Source organism: Mytilus trossulus, chromosome 9, assembly GCF_036588685.1.
Source record: "Mytilus trossulus isolate FHL-02 chromosome 9, PNRI_Mtr1.1.1.hap1, whole genome shotgun sequence".
NCBI lineage: Eukaryota > Metazoa > Mollusca > Bivalvia > Mytilida > Mytilidae > Mytilus > Mytilus trossulus.
Genome location: NC_086381.1, coordinates 37,272,443 through 37,290,982, shown reverse-complemented (window position 1 = coordinate 37,290,982; position 18,540 = coordinate 37,272,443). Strand labels below are relative to the sequence as shown.

At 32.5% G+C, this 18,540-nt stretch overlaps 1 protein-coding gene across 1 annotated transcript in view; it reads left to right on the top strand.

Annotated features, from left to right (window-relative positions):
- Positions 1–1,768: 1,768 nt before the first annotated feature.
- Positions 1,769–18,540, top strand: part of LOC134685667 (uncharacterized) — a 48,214-nt gene continuing 31,442 nt past the window's right edge. Inside the window, exon 1 of the mRNA XM_063545627.1 lies at positions 1,769–1,939. The gene's annotated coding sequence lies outside the window, so the exon portion shown is untranslated. The remainder of the gene's footprint in view (positions 1,940–18,540) is intronic.

Sequence of the window (18,540 nt, the reverse complement as noted above, 5' to 3'; positions counted from 1 at the left end):
TTTGCTGATATAACACATGTGTTTATGACTGGCTTGCTGATATAACACACGTGTTTATGACTGGTTTGCTGATCTGATACATGTGTTTATAACTGGTTTGCTGATATTTCACATGTGTTTATGAATGGTTTGCTGATCTGATACATGTGTTTATGACTGGTTTGCTGATATTACACATTTGTTTATGATTGGTTTGCTGATATAACACACGTGTTTATACTGGTTTGCTGATATAACACACGTGTTTATGACTGGTTTGCTGATCTGATACATGTGTTTATGACTGGTTTGCTGATATAACACACGTGTTTATGACTGGTTTGCTGATATAACACATGTGTTTATGACTGGCTTGCTGATATAACACACGTGTTTATGACTGGTTTGCTGATCTGATACATGTGTTTATGACTGGTTTGCTGATATAACACATGTGTTTATGACTGGCTTGCTGATATAACACATGTGTTTATGACTGGTTTGCTGATCTGATACATGTGTTTATGACTGGTTTGCTGATATAACACACGTGTTTATGACTGGTTTGCTGATATTACACATTTGTTTATGATTGGTTTGCTGATATAACACACGTGTTTATACTGGTTTGCTGATATAACACACGTGTTTATGACTGGTTTGCTGATCTGATACATGTGTTTATGACTGGTTTGCTGATATAACACACGTGTTTGTGACTGGTTTGCTGATATAACACATGTGTTTATGACTGGTTTGCTGATATAACACATGTGTTTATGACTGGCTTGCTGATATAACACACGTGTTTATGACTGGTTTGCTGATCTGATACATGTGTTTATAACTGGTTTGCTGATATTTCACATGTGTTTATGAATGGTTTGCTGATCTGATACATGTGTTTATGACTGGTTTGCTGATATTACACATTTGTTTATGATTGGTTTGCTGATATAACACACGTGTTTATACTGGTTTGCTGATATAACACACGTGTTTATGACTGGTTTGCTGATCTGATACATGTGTTTATGACTGGTTTGCTGATATAACACACGTGTTTATGACTGGTTTGCTGATATAACACATGTGTTTATGACTGGCTTGCTGATATAACACACGTGTTTATGACTGGTTTGCTGATCTGATACATGTGTTTATGACTGGTTTGCTGATATAACACATGTGTTTATGACTGGTTTGCTGATAAAACACATGTGTTTATGACTGTGTATCTCATCTAACACAAGTGTTTGTTACTGGTTTTTTTTTATATAACATGTTTTATGGCTGTTTCTTTATTTATCACAATATGGTGTCAAGTTATAGCCTCTCTGTTCATTTTTTCCTTGCATTTTAAGCTTACATTTATATTAACATATAAATTTATAAATTTATATAAACATACATTTATATTAACATATAAATGGATGGAGAGATGGCTCATTGGCACTCATACCACATCTTCCTATATCTATATATTTTCATTCATTTAATAAAGAGTCTGTAACATCCTCCCACCCTAATGGAGGTAACAGAGATGTTAAGTCAACAATGAAACAATTTCCTCAATAGCCTGAAATGCGTCATATTTCCAAAACGCGCAATCGTCGCATACCTTAATAAAATATGGATTTGAATTTTTATCACGTAAATTAAGGATCAGTAACGCCTTATCTGATTGTAGAATCACTGTATAGGACGTAAAACAATTATTTCTAATTACGTTATTTGAACATGAATGTACAAGTATACTTAACAACTTTCCTATCTTCTAATGTGTCGCTCTGCACACATGCGTAGAACAGAGGTGTATGTTTACCGACTACTTAATTATATTGTCTCCGCACTTTTGCTGTGATATAAAGTAAGCCGACATAAAATAATTTTCTGTGACACGTTTTATTTTCCTGTTATTAGCGATTGATCTCCAAAGGCTGATAGACAAACCTCACAGGTAAGTTCACTACTATTTTCTCTTCAAACTTCTTCCAATAGTTTTCAAGATTATTTTAAGTTAAACTTAAAATTGAAAAAAAATCCATTATTTCAGTTATGGAAATAATATGATTTTACGTTTAACAAATTTTAACAAATCTAACAAGTTTCCTTCTAGATACACACTTTCAGTTTTTTTTTAGTGTAGCAGAATATCTATTTTGTTATTTCAGTAATTTTCAGGAAACGGAATAACAAAATTCATAACATCGTCTTTCTATTTTTATTTAATTTTTTTTATTATTTATTTGTACATTGATTCCAATCCTTTGTATGTCCTTTTATTAAAAATCAGAAACACTTTAGTCGTGGTCAGATTCATATCTTTGTTTTGCTAAACATGCTAAATTGAAAACACTGTTAGAGTTGTTTATCGGGACTTTATATCTTAAGGATTTATTTTTCATGTTAAAGTGTAATTTTTCTTTCTATATGTCCTAATTAAAAGAGCAAATACGAGCAATAAATTGCTCGATGAGTACCAATTCTTCTTGAGTGATCAAAATGATCCAAACTCTAAAAAAATATATTTCTTTCTTTTTACTAATAGAAAAAGATGTTAGATTTGTGCAATTAATCATATGTTGTTTTTGATTTTGTGCTTATTACTATCTATCTAATATCATCAGATATAAGTAGATCCCACAGATTCTGCCTAGAATGATATATGTTCCGGTGATTAAATGATTAACTTCCTTCTTTAATAATAAAGCACACTTTACTTATATTTCGCACGTGTGATTCATGTAAACAATTTAAATCTGCCGCTATCATTAAGGTGGAACCCAAGACATTAACTAAAATTGAATTGGCTCTTTTAATTTTCATAACATTTTGACAAAGTATTTACTTTCACCCTTTGACAAAAATATAAAAATTTCAAAAAATTTGAACCAACCGTTTTATCAGAAAAATTACACTGGTTATGAAGCAGTTTGACAAACACTTATTTTGATCACCGAGACGCTTAATATGCCCTTAAAAACATCTGACGTAATTAAAACTTTTAGCTGATTTTACAGAGTTATCTCCTTGTAGTGTTAGGTACAACCTACTGACGCTTTGTTAAAAATCGTGTTAATCAAACGTAAAAGACGTTTAACAACAAAGCAACCAACACAATAATGAGACAGCATCCCAGTCAATGTGAAGAACACTGAAATGTTCAGCCTTCAATTATGAACAATCGTTCATATTGTACTGATAACCCGAAATTAGTCCAATTCTATAGTTTTGAATTTATTCTATTATCGGATAGAGTAGAACAGGGAAATTAAAGGAGTAGGTCCGGTAAGGACCGATTTTGGCCTCAAAATTTCAGGTTCATCTGACGAAAGATTTTGACCACTTTTTAAACACTTAAGTGGCTATTTAATTTGAATCAATTAGTTTATGTGAAAGATTTTAACTGATTTAGTCATTAAAAACGACCCGATTCAAGCTCAAATATGATAAATACCAAAGTATGCCGAAAAATATCGCTTTTCAGATGGTTTTTTGTCAAAAAATGAAAGTGGCCGCATCCGTGTTCATCCTCAACCTTTATATATTTTATGTCTTATCATAAAATACAACTCACATTTCAATATTAAGGATGAACACGAATGCGGTCACTTTTGTTTCACACGAAAACCGTCTAAAATTTAACTAAAATGCTAGAATTGTGAAGATTTCAGTAATTTAGCATGACTTAATGGTTCTTGTACCCGATATGTGCGCATTGTATTGTCAAAAACAGCCCAAATGTATGTACAACAAATGTAGCAGAAGGTCCGAGAACACAATTAATTCGTAATGCATTTCTTTTAGAACATAAATGAAAATTAAAAAAAAAACCACCTGCGCTTTCTCAATGAAACTTTTACAGTGTGTTGTACTACTTTTGGGACAACTTATATCAAAATTATAGAAAACCTCATCGCCTCTAACTAAAAATATGGACAATTTTGTGTTTAGGGTGTCTTGAAGTCTTTTGACAGCTTCCGAAGTGCTAATTTTTAACCTTTTTCAGCTGGACCAAATCACTACTTTCTTGTAAAATTCTGGACCCAAATTTTTTTACAGTGTAATTTCACCCCCCCCCCCCCCCCCCCTACTTACAATTTGAGGCATTAAACATGGAGAAATAAATTTGGAATGGGTATAAAAATTATTGGCAAGTAACCCACTGTTAACACTAGGGACTATATTCGTGAACAACGAAAATCGAACAACGAAAATCGAACAACGAAAATCAAGGGATGACAATTGTGGTCTCGGACCAGAAGCATTCTATTGTCCAATAAATAACTAAAAGTTTACATTTTAACAATTTTGTAAAACTGCTATATTTTGGGGCCAAAAAGGGGTCTTACTGGACCTACTCTTTTGCAAATCGTTAAAAACTACGAATGAAAAATTCTACGGTCCTTACTAAGGACATGTTCTATAATATCTCGCGATCCTTAATTAGAATAATAAAAAGGTAGAAGATACATGTACCATGCGGTAATCCAACAATATAATCAAAGCATGACAAAAACCAAAGCTCATAGATAAAGACAAAAGGCAAGGAAAACAAGCTATTCCTATTCCGCTAGAGGAGTGTTATACGACAAGGAAAAATCCGGTGTTTCGCGTTTGTGATAAAATATTAACGAGAAACAGATCAGGGGATTGAGAAAAAGACAACAGAAACACATCTGTGATCATTGGAGCACAACTATTTCGTCATGGTCAGCTAGAGTATCTTTATTCTCACTAACATATAAACTCGTTCAGTTGGATAGGAAATAATTAAAGCCTATATAGTGGAAGATATACATATTTATCATTTTGTCGTCTTAATTGTGTAAATGTATCCCTTTCTCATTTAATATCATCAACATCTATGTTTATTTATACAGGGAAAACACACAATAATATTTTTAGATAACAAACCTTGGATTCTAGTGTTTTCAAGAGACTTCCACTTGATTCAAATATCTGTCTGTAGTACGATAGTACTTTGGTCTATTATCAACAAAACGAATAGTACTTCTTGCTGTACTATCAAATTAGATAAAGACATATCATTAAAGATTAAGTTGAATATGTCCGAAAGGCCAGTCACTCAGACTCTGTATTTAAAAATTTAGATATTCTCATCTTGTAAGTAATTAGCACTTCATAATATATGAAACAGGTTTACGTGAATTCTGTATACATTCGTATGCATGGCAAAGGAGAATAATGCGTTAATAATAATATACAGATACAATTAAAAAAAAAAATTTAACCAATTAAAACAAATAATGGTACTGACTATACTTTGTTAAATTATGACTGTTGATTGTTATAAATGTTTTGCAATGATTTTGTTCACAATAGTGGTTTTCACTATCCTTAATGTTTTATAATTATTCATTTAAAGAATTCCATATACATATCAAACATTTGGTTGAAAGTCTTTTACGCATTGATTAGACTTGGGTATATCTTTTACATTGTTAACAACGCTCAATAGCAAAATTCGATCTCGTATCAACATAACGGACGTTGCCTCCTTACATCCTTCGCTTGTTGTTCTGATTTTTCATTGATGTTTTCATCACAGATCCTTCGCTTGTGTAAAAACTCTTCAAACATTCATAGAACCTGCATTTGATGCCATTATTCCTTCCTTTCTCTTCCTGGATATTTTTTTTTACAGTATACTAAAAACGTTTAAGTTTTTAGACCCGGATATATCTGTCGTGTGTCTTCCTTATAGAAATTGTTCAATACAATTTGTACATGTAAATAAATTAGTTATTTGTCTAGTATTTGATTGCAAGTATCAATAAAACTTTTCAATATTTCCTACACACGTTGAGTCAATAACGATACAAATGACAAAATTCAGTCAAGACACAGGGAAACATTGAGTCTTTTTTTAAATCTTGCTCGAGCCAGTGTCTGAATGAGAAGGAAACAAATCCATGTCATGACCAATTTATGAAAACGATTTACACTGTAAGTGTAGTAGTTATTGTTTTAAATGGCTTTAGGATATCGTTTTTCTACAGATGACAATCGTTTTAATTATAATATCTTTATATTGGAAGGTTAAACCATCGTCTTGTATTAAATTTACAGATTTATCAGAGAGCTCACTAGATCAAGGTTTTCAAACAACGTGTGACATGATTAGAACATCTTATTTTAGCAAATTTTCAAAATTTTAAAGTTTTCAGGCTATTTTTTCAATGGTCATCAGATGATTTCGACATCCGGGGTTGATTAAATCTGTCATATCGTTATTGACAGTTAATTCAGCGCAAATGTCCATAGTATTTGAGGCGCAAATGTCCTATCGTTTTACAGGTAAAAAGCGCAAACGTCCTGTGCCGGTGTCCTATAGCCATTCTTCCCCCATGCCAAAATTTCCGGGGGGAAATACTGGATCGATCCAAAATTTCCCCCCGGAAAAATTGGCATGATCCCACTTTTCCCCCTCAGCGTTATAAGGGGAAAACTAGGATCAGGCCAATTTTTCCCCCGTAAGTAGCATGATAAGCTAAATTTTCCGCCTTGGAATATAACGTCGGCGACGTCACGATAAGATTTTTTAAATGATAGTTACTTTTTTTTCAGCTTATAGTTACCAAAGCTTCATCGTGTGAATATACATTTGATATGTATTTATATGTGTTTTTCTATGTTGTGATGTTATGCTATTGTTTCAGAAAAAGGAAGAAGGTTTTGTACCATTAAAACGGTTAACCCCGCTGCTAATGTTTGCACCTGTCCTAAGTCAGAAATCTTATGAACAGTAGTTGTCGTTTGTTTATGTAATTTATACGTGTTTCTCGTTTCTCATATTTTTTATATAACTTAGACAGTTGGTTTTCCCGTTTGAATGGTTTTACACTAGTAATTTTGGGGCCCTTTATAGCTTGTTGTTCGGTGTGAGCCAAGACTCCGTGTTGGAGGCCTTTTATGGTTTACTTTTATAAATTGGTTTTTGGATGGAGAGTTGTCTCATTGTCACTCATATCACATCTTCCTATATCTATATACATGTTATATATTTATTCACACGAAGCACATTCTGATCACATCCATTCTCTTTCGTGGACCCTTGGTATCATTCAAATAAACACACTTACTTTAACCACTTCTGGTCAGTCAGTAGTTTTTTCCTTGCATGCGGACATATAGACAGTCATTTAAAAATGTAAACAGACTAGGGACACATAGAAAAACTGTTGAACAGAAAGATAGACTTGTTGACTCATAGACAGACTAATAAACCTGTAGACAGATTTGTGTAAATGTAAATGAACAACAAATTTGTATATTTATAAATGAATCTAATTCTAACACTGTTCGGTTTAATTTCCAGACTCTATATAAACATAGTGAAATCTATGATGGGGGAAAGATTGGCATGGGGGAAAAGTTACAATATGTATACGTATTGTCAACTTTCCACAGGGGAAGAATAACAATGATCCAAAATTTCCCCGGGGGAAAGATTGGCTCATGCCAGTCTTTCCCCCGGGGGAAAAACTAGCATGGGGGAAGAATGACTATATATCACCGGTATAAATAATATGACATGTGGCAATGAGATGTCTGCTTTTAGATTTTTGGAATTATCCACTGTAACCATGGAAACAGCAAAAATGTCAAAAGTTTCGAAAAATATTTAAACGATTCCAAACTGAAATGGTAACTTGCACGTGATTTTTTTTTCAATTTGATTTTAGATGTTCAAAATGGCCAGGTTTATGATTGTCCCTAGGGGAATATTAATAACTTTTTGATTAAAAGTATTACTGTAAGTAAAAAAAAAACCATATGGTTTATCATTAAATGATATGAGCAAATAAGCCCTTATACGGATAAATAAGCTTGTCCAATACTGAAAACGTTCCACTGCTGATATAAATTAAGATTTAATATTATTCTTCGAACAGGGCCGATGCGGAAAAAAACAGGGACAATACAGTAAAAAGCGCGGGGAGGGGGGGGGGGGGTGTACGGGACGTTCACTTCGGTTTTTAAATTTCTGATTATCATTTATAAATAAAAGTGTTATGAACTGGCTGTTTATACATAACACTATACTATTGTTCATACTTCCTTTATACATAAAAATAAATAGTTAATCAGTACAATTTTTACATTTCCAAAAAATTTCCAATAAAATTATTAGAGTGTTTTATGCTGATGTACCCAAATACAGGGTGTCGAACATGGAATTTCATTCAACATCCGAAACATAAGATAACAAATGACACTTTCATGTTACATCAACACGATAACGTTTCTGTAGGCATTTGTGAATTTTTGATATCGTCGTCTGTCTTTTAGCGATCATTGTCCTTTCTGTAATTTATGCGTCTCTTTAAAACAAGGAAGATGCATTTTATTTTTGTTTACTTCTCTAAATTGTTGTTTCATTGATGTTTATAATCCACATCTACTTTTATTCATGTTTATACGTAATTGCTTAAGTGCTGTGGTCTTTATAAGTACATACTTGACGCGTTTAAGGATTATTAAATTGACAACTGGTATTTTTTTATGACTTTCAACTGAACGTTCTGTGAAAGAATTGTAAGTCGTATTCAAATATGTTCTCGTAAAGTATTAAAGTACTTTTGCAGTGTCACCGAATTTTTCACTAACTAACCTGTGTTTCATAAAAAAAAAATGTTTTAACTCACAGACATCTAGTTCAAAAACACACGGATGCACACAATATAAAATGAAATAACAGAAGGAGGATATACCTGCGGCACAGCGGGAGGAAACGAAAACAAAAGTGACGAAGGGGAAGAAACTTGTGCTTGCCCGGATATAACGATAACCAAGAGGAAGAAAATGCCATCTAGTTCACATGAACTTTTTCTTTTAAATGAAAATTAAAACTCTAATACTAGTAACTAAATTGTATTCCTGTACAGAAATACGCTAACTGTCTGGAGCTCCTAGACCTGTTCTGTTAATATACTGTCCATGATTGCAAAATACTTCCTTTATTGCTGTGATTGTATTAATAGAAACCAAAAAAGTATCGTAACCCGGATAACTCAGTCGTAATGTTCCGCTGATCTAAGGATGGCTACATTAACATCGCGTGGAAGGAAATCGTACACGGAGAGGGATTGAATTATTCGAGTTACGTAAATTGGTACATGGTGAACTCTTTGATCTCAATTTGTAATCTGGAGATTATTTGTCACAAAACGTAACGTGTTTTATTTAAAACTGTGTTAGTCTTACACGTTGAATCCGGTTTTTTTTACAGTCTAGAACCACTTAAGACCAGTGTTAATTGCGTTGTATGATATTATTTTCACCTTGACACCATGTAAGACTCATTTTCATTTACATTACATAGAAATAAGTGTACGTGCTCTACCTTAATATAACAACAAGGAAGGCTTTTGTTTTGTTTCCGCGTTCAACTTATTTTCAGAAACAACTAAACGTTTCAACCTTGCGTTTATATTAGTATGAATAAAACAAAATATTGTGTTTACGTCAAAAAAACAACATCACATAACTCAATAAAAAGCTTAAATTTAATATTCAAGGTTTAATAAAAAAAAATCCGTTGTATTATTATTATTATTTAACTCATGATAGGAATTATCCTACTTGCTCCACATGAATTTAACTAGTATGTTATCAGGGAAAGATTCGTTTCCGCGTTCAACTTTGTTTCAGGAACACACTAAATGTTTTAATCTTGCGTAACATAAATTATAGTACTATGAATAAACAAAATGGTGTTTCTGTCAATGAGACAACATTACAGAAACTCAATAAAAGACAAAATTATTTGTCATGCCTTCATTTTTTGTATTTTGTGTAAAAATGTAAATACCAAGATTAAAAGGGCACAGGACTTTTGCGCTTTTTAACCTGTAAAACGATAGGACATTTGCGCTTCAAATACTATGGACATTTGCGCTTTTAATTTTGATTCACCTGTATTGAATTGATCGGACATTTGCGCTTTTTACCTATAGTCGACTACCTGTAATCTTAATGGTAAGTTATCACTACGTGAATAAATTTAACTTATATTTGTCATTAGTTAGTTTACATTTACACAGTCTTGATCATGGATTTTAAAGTTATAGAGACTAGACCTGGTTATGGTTGTTGTTAGAAATTTATTTCCAGCAGCTCTCTTGAAGTGCTGCCGTTTCAATCTGTCCCAAGCCTGATGGAGAAAAAATCAAGCATTAGGACTCTCCAAAGAATACAAGGAAGTGGGAAGGAGAAACTCGATCATTTTTTTAAGATGTGGTCTAAGTACCAATCAGGACAGGTAACAAGAGCAAAATGTGTTCACTCATTGGGCTTCAAATATTAAGCCAAAAACTGACCTGTTATTGTGATGACAGTGCTTGATTTTATTTCTTTTAAAAATGTTTACTTTAAGCTGTACATAAACTTTTAAACACATATCAACAATGTGCTATGGAATGAATTTTAAACTTTTAAAGCCCGGATAAAAGAGGAGGGAAGTCATAGATATATATATATAAAAAAAGCGCAAATGTCCTATGTAAAAAGCGCAAATGTCCATTTTTAAAAAGCGCAAATGTCCTATGTTTTGAAGCGCAAGTGTCCACAAAAAAAAGCGCAAATGTCTTATGAAAAAGCGCAAACGTCCCGTGCCGGACTTTGGTGAAATACTCTTAAAGAAAATGCTGATTTTATGCATTTTCCCATAGGGTCAAAGTAAAACTTTCCCCATCAGTTTCTGTAAATATTGCCTACACATCTTTGCAAAGTCCAAAGTCAAATGTCATATCTGCATATGCCAGTCACTATTTGTGTCGTTTCATTAACTTTAGAGCATTTTGAATTTTTGGACAACCCTTTCTTCATAAAGAAACTTTTATATACAAAATTTATCATTGCTTTGACTACGTCATTGTAACTCTGGTTTAACTGTAACTGGTTGTGGCAATCGTACCGATTCTCCTTATTTTAAATAAATGTACATGGTGATCAAAATATACTTTGAAATTCTCAAATCCTTTTGAAGAGAGACCACGAACACTAAATGTGAACGATTTCATTGACTAAACAGAAATATCCAAAATCACTTCAATCTCTGTATACAATCAACTGAACAGTTGCAAATCAAATTCATTCTGCTATTTTTGATCATTTTTTAATCGTACAATTAATTGTTGTGCACTGTCTTATTCTTAAAGGTACTTAAATGTTTTATGTTCAAGATCTGATTAGCCAAATCAAAGGTTTGATCCATTTAATGTTATTTATTTTATTTATTGTAACCTTTGGGATGGCTTAAAAGACTTGGTAGCAACAGGGTAAATGGAGGTGTTTCCGGAGGCTCTAACAATGCTGTCAGATAAAATATGTGTAGATCTACATCTATTTCATGTGGACATGCCACAGTGTCAATCTCTCAATCATTTCACATGTAAGCTTAGCAAACATAAAATGTTCTAGTATATAAAAGTTTCAAGCAATCAATGAGCATGAGTTTTAAAAGCCTTACTTGTCTGAATAGTGGGATCAAATGTGTCGAAATTGGTGTAGATTTGTATAAAAAAAAACTTCATCGAAGGATAGGCTTATGTAAAGATAATCAATTTGTATCTGAAAGACAAATGATATATTTACTTCTACGATATTGTATTGATTAATCAGTTTTAAAATAAATATTTGAACTCGCCAAAATTTTGGGCAATGTTACCTCAAACTTAATTTGATCATAAGGTCGAAAATACTAAAAAGGTGTATAGAAAATGACAGTACAGAGAAAATAGTTATTCAATCTGTCTTGTTAAGAGATTCATGATATTCATAATTATCAAATCAATGGCTATGATCAACTCAATTATTGATACATGTATTATAGTGGATGAATACTAGTACTCATTTTGACTTTTTCTTTCTATATCACTATAAGTACATAATTTGAGATTTTCTTTACACTAGACAAATGCGCTCTTTTAAAATTTCATGAATCACATCTTCTGGGTAACTTAGGCCGTGTTCACACCAAACGCCGTGTACAGTAAACATGTTTACATTTGGTTTAATGAACTGTACACTAGTTTCACATAAGATTTGTCCACATCTATACACCTTGTTTAGTTACCTGTACATAAGATTTGTTCACACTTGTAAACTATATGTCATTTAAATGTTCATTACGTAGAAACCGAATTCAAACTTTCAAACAACTTTTCTAGCAGTAAAGGAACGACCATTTGACTTTAAAAAAAAAGGGGGGATGGATTTTTCCACAATTTGATTAAAAAAATCGAGTCAAACAGATGATTAGAATGAAAAAAAATTCTGAATCCAAAGTTTCCCCATACATTTTAGTGTTAAATATTGAATTGCCATCCTCGAAATAAATATTAACTTTCGCGCGAGAGAAAAATTCGGACTCAGACCCCCCCCCCCCCCCCCCCCCCCTTTGTTTTTAAAGTAAAGTGGTTGCTCCTTTAAGAAAGTAATTTTGGATGATTTGCAGTAGTTTAAAGATGTCTCGACTTCGCATTAAAAAAGGCTGCATCAGCTTGCTTATAGACAGAGAAAAAGAATAGCGATTTTAAGGATCAGTACATTTCTATCTTTTCTGTTTGTTTGAAATGATATTTTTTCTACAAGTTTTTCTTTGGCAAAAGAAGAGGGTGATATTTTTTTTTTATTTCTAATTGTATTTTAACGGATCTGAGATTCTACACAAACAAGCAAGTAACCTCACCCTTTTTCAGTAATGCATTAATGAGTGAATCGTTGTTTGAATATACCAGTGGCAAATATTTCTGTCAAGTGTGTACGTCAAGTCGATATGGGAAGACCTTTTCTAATAAATTATGTGTTCGGCAAAGATGATGGATGAGTCTTGATAAGGGGCTAATAAGGCTACGTAAAGTGTTTTATAACAAATAAATATATCAAGTTTAGACAAATATTTCTGTAAAGAACTTTATTAATAAGTGTTATAAGTATCAATTTTATATAAAAATCGTTTCTTTTTTACGTATAAATGGAAAAATTACAGTTCGGAATGCCTAGTTTTGTGTACACTGAACCTACACAAGGCCTACATCGACTATCGACTGCATGTAGGCAAAACATGATTTAAACTACATGTAAACATTGAGTTTTATCAATGGGAACGTAATTTTGTTTAGTTTATGTGTGAGTTACACTAACATAACACCGAGTTTAGGTCAATGTGAACACGGCCTCAGATTCCATGATTAGAACAAAAAGCAAAGTTAATAGATTTTATAATATATCATCCGTTCGGTTTGTTTTGTAGTCGGGTTGATGTATTAAAATCTATGCATTTGCATCAATCATTTTGAAAACATGTTGTATTCATATGATAACGACCTAACTGTACAAATGTGTCTTAAACTAACCTTCATTATCACATATTTGTTATGAATACCTTAAGTTTGGCATAATGCAATAACCTCAAAACTGCCCGGGGCAAAAAAGAGTATATTGATAGTGTGCCCGATTCCAAATGACGTGACGTCATTGAGTCCTTATCGACTTTTTAATTGCTTTTGTGATTTGAAAAAAATAAAGATTTACCTGTTATGTTTCATTCAATTGTTATTATTGAACTTTTTTTTCTCTTTTCTGCAAAACTTAAATATGTGATAAAAAGATTATAGCATGTCTTTTCCATATTGGCTCTGGTTTCATCCCTCGACCCGTATGGGCCTTCGGCTAAAGCCTCGAGGCCGATATGGCAGTCTCGGGATGATACAAGGGCCAATGAAAAAAGACATGTTATAATCTATACTTAGATAAACTCTAACCTAAATATCATCGATATTTTTAATGATTCAACTTTATTGATGATGGCGCTTGTTTTCGAGGATGAAAATATCGGGAAATGCGGAAAGGTCTTAAGGGCTGGTTTTATTTTGCGATAAAATTTGTAAACCAAGATGGTCCAAATGTAAAAGAGATATCAATAGTTTTAATTATTTTACCAGAAGTGTAAATAAAATGCATTTTTATCAGTAACAAAAAAAATAGAAAAGAAAAAGGTTTCAACCCCCTCACCTCACCCAGTTGCTAAAATTGATGGTTTTGTAGTTCATTCAAACCAATTTCAAACCTCGGGGAATATTTTAACATTATACGCAACTTTCCGAAACAGAATTTGAAAAATGAGAAAATAGGGGTGCGTGGGTGGGCAAAAACAGGCCTTATCGTACCTTGTCATTTAAGGCATTGCTACACTAAAGTTACACAATATACAGAGAGTGTTCAAAACGTTAACAGCTACTTCTATGTTTTCCAATACAGCATATAACATATAATCATTATTATAGACGAAAAATAATGATATGTAGAAATTATATAATGCCAAAAAAAATGTTTACCTAAAGGTTAACAACTACATCTGTGTGCACTTACATACAAGATCTAACAAGGCAAACAATTGAAATAAAGAATATAAGGTCACGATAAAACTAATTTGTCCTTTATTACTTTAGTTTTCTGTTGTATTGTTTGCACTGGTTGTAATTACATAAGCTGCATTAGTAAGGCTTTTAAACAAATTGCATGCATTTAGTAAGTTCTCGTAGAAGAATATCTCGGTCAATATTTTTATTTACTACGACCTGTTTATCATCGTATGAATGAACACGTTAAAATTCGAAATTAACTTTTAATATGTAATTGCTACAGCTTTAAACATTTATGAGCCCCAATCGATTATTATCTCTTAGTATTACACAAGGTCAGGCAATCTTCGGAATATGTACTGGTTATTTCTTTTTTTCGAGGAAACATGACTACTGTATTAGTTTATTATTTGTTTCGTACTTACTTTAAATATGTGCAAGTACTCTTACATGTTCATGTATATTGAATGCATTTTAAAAAAATATCTTCATTTCTTAATACTAATCTTGATTTGAAACTATTATAATAGGCAAGAAATTAAGAAATTCATATTGTTGTCATCTTTCTGTGGGACTTTTGTACTGCCGTTAACGTCTTTTCGTCACGTCACATACAAGTTATTTTGCCGGGTCTTACAGTGCTATTCCTCATTCATAAAATAATATTAAAAAATAACGATCCAACAAGGAAGTCTCACTCATTATATGGTAACTATACTGAAAACACGCGAGAAATACTAATCAATGATTTCCGAAACAGTTTTCAATGTGGAGGTTACACAAGTTGCAACACGTGCCATTTTTCTTTGCAACCCATGCGCCTTGTTTTTTAAAAGCTTATTCAGCAAATATATCGTGATGTCCAGTGTTTCTGCATGTTATCGCATGGACATGGTTGCATTCCCTTGTCATTTTCAGTCACTCTTGTCGGTCGTAAGTTGTTATACAGGCTCTCATTTTAGATATATGCATATTACGCAACAGCAGATTTATTTTACGCTTGACAATAAAGTTTGATATGTGTTCTCATCTTTTTCAAATAATAATGTGTACTACTCTTTTGGCAGAATTTTTTTAGACAAAAGTTTTTAGCTTATTTTGTGTTCAAGGTGAAAATGAAAGTAGGATACGAAGCTCATGAAGATTGTGTGTTGGCGATGGTTTAACAGCACAATGTTCTTCCCCTTTATTAATGTTCCTTGTACAAATGTAGTCCGCTATTTTTATTTATTCTTGTTTACCAGTACTGTGATGCTCTCTAATGCAAAAACTATGACCGATATTATTGAATTTTATAACCTTAGAAATGGTCTTACCAAACTATGTCATTACTTGCACATGAGGCACAAGTTTACGCAATGCATTCAAATAAACAGTATAAAACTAAATGTTGTAACTTGTATTTTGAACAATTAAGATTCATGACCTGAAATTTGCGAACATAACCAGTTGTAAAATGTTCTATTTGAATTTTAAACACATTCAAATCTAGTGAAATGGAAAAGGTCTCATTTATTGAGAGAAATAATTAAAGAAAATAACAAATAGAAAATGGTTTTCTTCCTGTGACGTTTTTCTATGTAATTTTCAGAACGTAAGAGACATAATTAGTTGTATGTTGAACAAGCACATAACTGAAAATGTATTGGTTAATATATATTAAATTGGATAATATGTCAATTAAAACTCGATTGTGTAAAACTCGGTTGTAAAAGTCATTCAAAACATTATTTGTAAAACATTATTATTCCAAAATTGTATTATTTGGCTTGCGTTGTCATCAAACTTCCTGGAATGTTTTCTTCATGAATATAATTTTCCTGGTGCGATCCCAAGTCTTTGTGTTGAAGACCTTATACTTTGAACTATTTTGGATTACGTTTATAAATTAAGAATTGGATAGAGAGTTGTCTCATTGGCACTCATACCTCATCTGCGTATATCTATATACACATTAGTAAGGCATATGATGGGTTGAAATGAATATCTGTAAATACTGAAGCAGAACTGTTGAATATAGCTGACCTTCGAACACAAACCATAAACGTATATAGACTCAAGAATGGGGGGATATGTCATGAGGAGACAACAACCCGACCAATGAACAGACAGCCTAAGGCTGCCAATGAATTTAACGCAGCGAGAAAATACATGTACCGCACCCGTCGGTGTTTTGAAACTGAATGTCAAACAAGAGTTCGTAATAACTGTTACCTGTAACTGATATCAAACCAGTCGATTGTTGGATATTTTTCACAAGATAAAAAAATAATTAAAATGAACATGACATTTTTTAACCCAATTGAGTTACTAGATATTTATATAGAAGAGAGAAGGGAACTTTATTTTGTAGTATTAAGAAATAGGTGGCAGTGAAGAGATTGGAAAAAGGGTAGGAATTGTGATGAAAGAAAGCGTTTTGAGTGTGTATTCTTCTTTCCAAATTGATCTAGTGATGATCTTCCAGATCTTATAATTGATCTTCAGCTTTCACTTTTTTTAACTGAAAAATAGGGTCACATCCAAACTATCGAAACCACTTCTCAGTTTTTATCTTGTTGAATTGTATATAAAAACGAGAAAATGCATAACGCAATGAACGACTACTGTATCCGGTATATTGGGCTATATCGCTTCTTTAACGATTGGGACCTTATCACATTATTAAAAATGCGAGACCGCCTTTGAAGAAATTACTCAAAATAACGTAGTCCTTGAAAACAAAAAGTACCCGATTTTTGATAAAAGATTGCATGACATAAGTTTGGTTTTTTTTCGTGAAAGATGTTACGCAATCAGAAACGTATTCCCCAATCAAATTTGAAGCAAACGGAAAGCGAAACTTAAACCTAAAAAGGTATATAAGTTGGAAATGAAATGCTTAATGATAACATCGTGCCGAAAAGAATTAATCTAAAAGAATCATTTTCGTGTCCTGAGCGAACAAGAAAGGTTAGATCGTTATCCGTATTGCATGCAAGTTCTAGTTAACAAAAAAGGGACACTTTAAAAGATAACACCAGTCTCTTTATTAATTTAAACATTTTCTATTTTGAGATAGAAAATCAAATGTAAAATGTTTACGGTGCATTTTATATTCAATAGATCAATGACTATTATAGTATACTAATACAATCTACTATGGAAGATTCACTTTATATTTTAAATTGAAAGACGCCATTTTTGGATAACTGTTTTGTTGTGTATTTAACTTGGTCAACTGTTATTAACTCAGCTATTAACCTTAATGCGCATGGCTTAAAAAATAATAGATCATGTTATTAGTACTGAAAATCTGCTGTAGCTAATGGAGGAATGTGACATGTATTACCTTTGACTAATTAAGATTTACTTTGAAACAATTCCGATAACACTACAAATTAAAAACATCAATTTTGGCGCCTTTACGATACCATCAGCAGCAATTAGAAATGTTTCTATGTTTTGTTCATGATCAACACAATTTTTAGTTGATCTATATCAATGGTGTGAAAAATCACACGGTTTCATACTCAGGCTAACGTGTATTAAAATACTTCACTATGCATCATGATTTAACATTTTTAATGGGTGCTTTACGCTTAAACAATCATTTACCAGTGGCGGATCCAGGAATTTTCATAAGGGGACCACCGACTGCTTAAAAGTTGGCCCACTCCAATCATGTATCAGTGAATCCCAAAATATTGAACCAAATATCTCCCTTAAAACTGCCCCTGTTCACGGCCTTTTAATAAACAAAAACATCAGTTTAATTTAATTATTCTTCAATTGATTACTTCGTTATTGGAAGTGTTTTAAAATTTCATGACTTTTCTCTCTCGTGAAACTTCATAACCCGATTTACCTCATTTTTTAAAAATCTAAGCCTTCCATTGCATTTATTTTTACAACAAGAGCGAAATATATACACAATTTGGAGGTACACTGGGATTTAGATTAATTTAGCATGGAATGAACACTTGCTTATTTTCAGCAATACATAAATTGGATTGAGGGTCTGTGTATTCACACTATTTGTAAAACTCTCCTTATTCCTGTGAAGCGTGTGCTTTACATCGAGGCTTGCTATGCTTAACATCGACGCCACAGTACTTCGACCAATCAGGGAATGTTTATTTGGGGCATTCGACCTATTTTAACTCAGATTTTGGCACATTTTAAT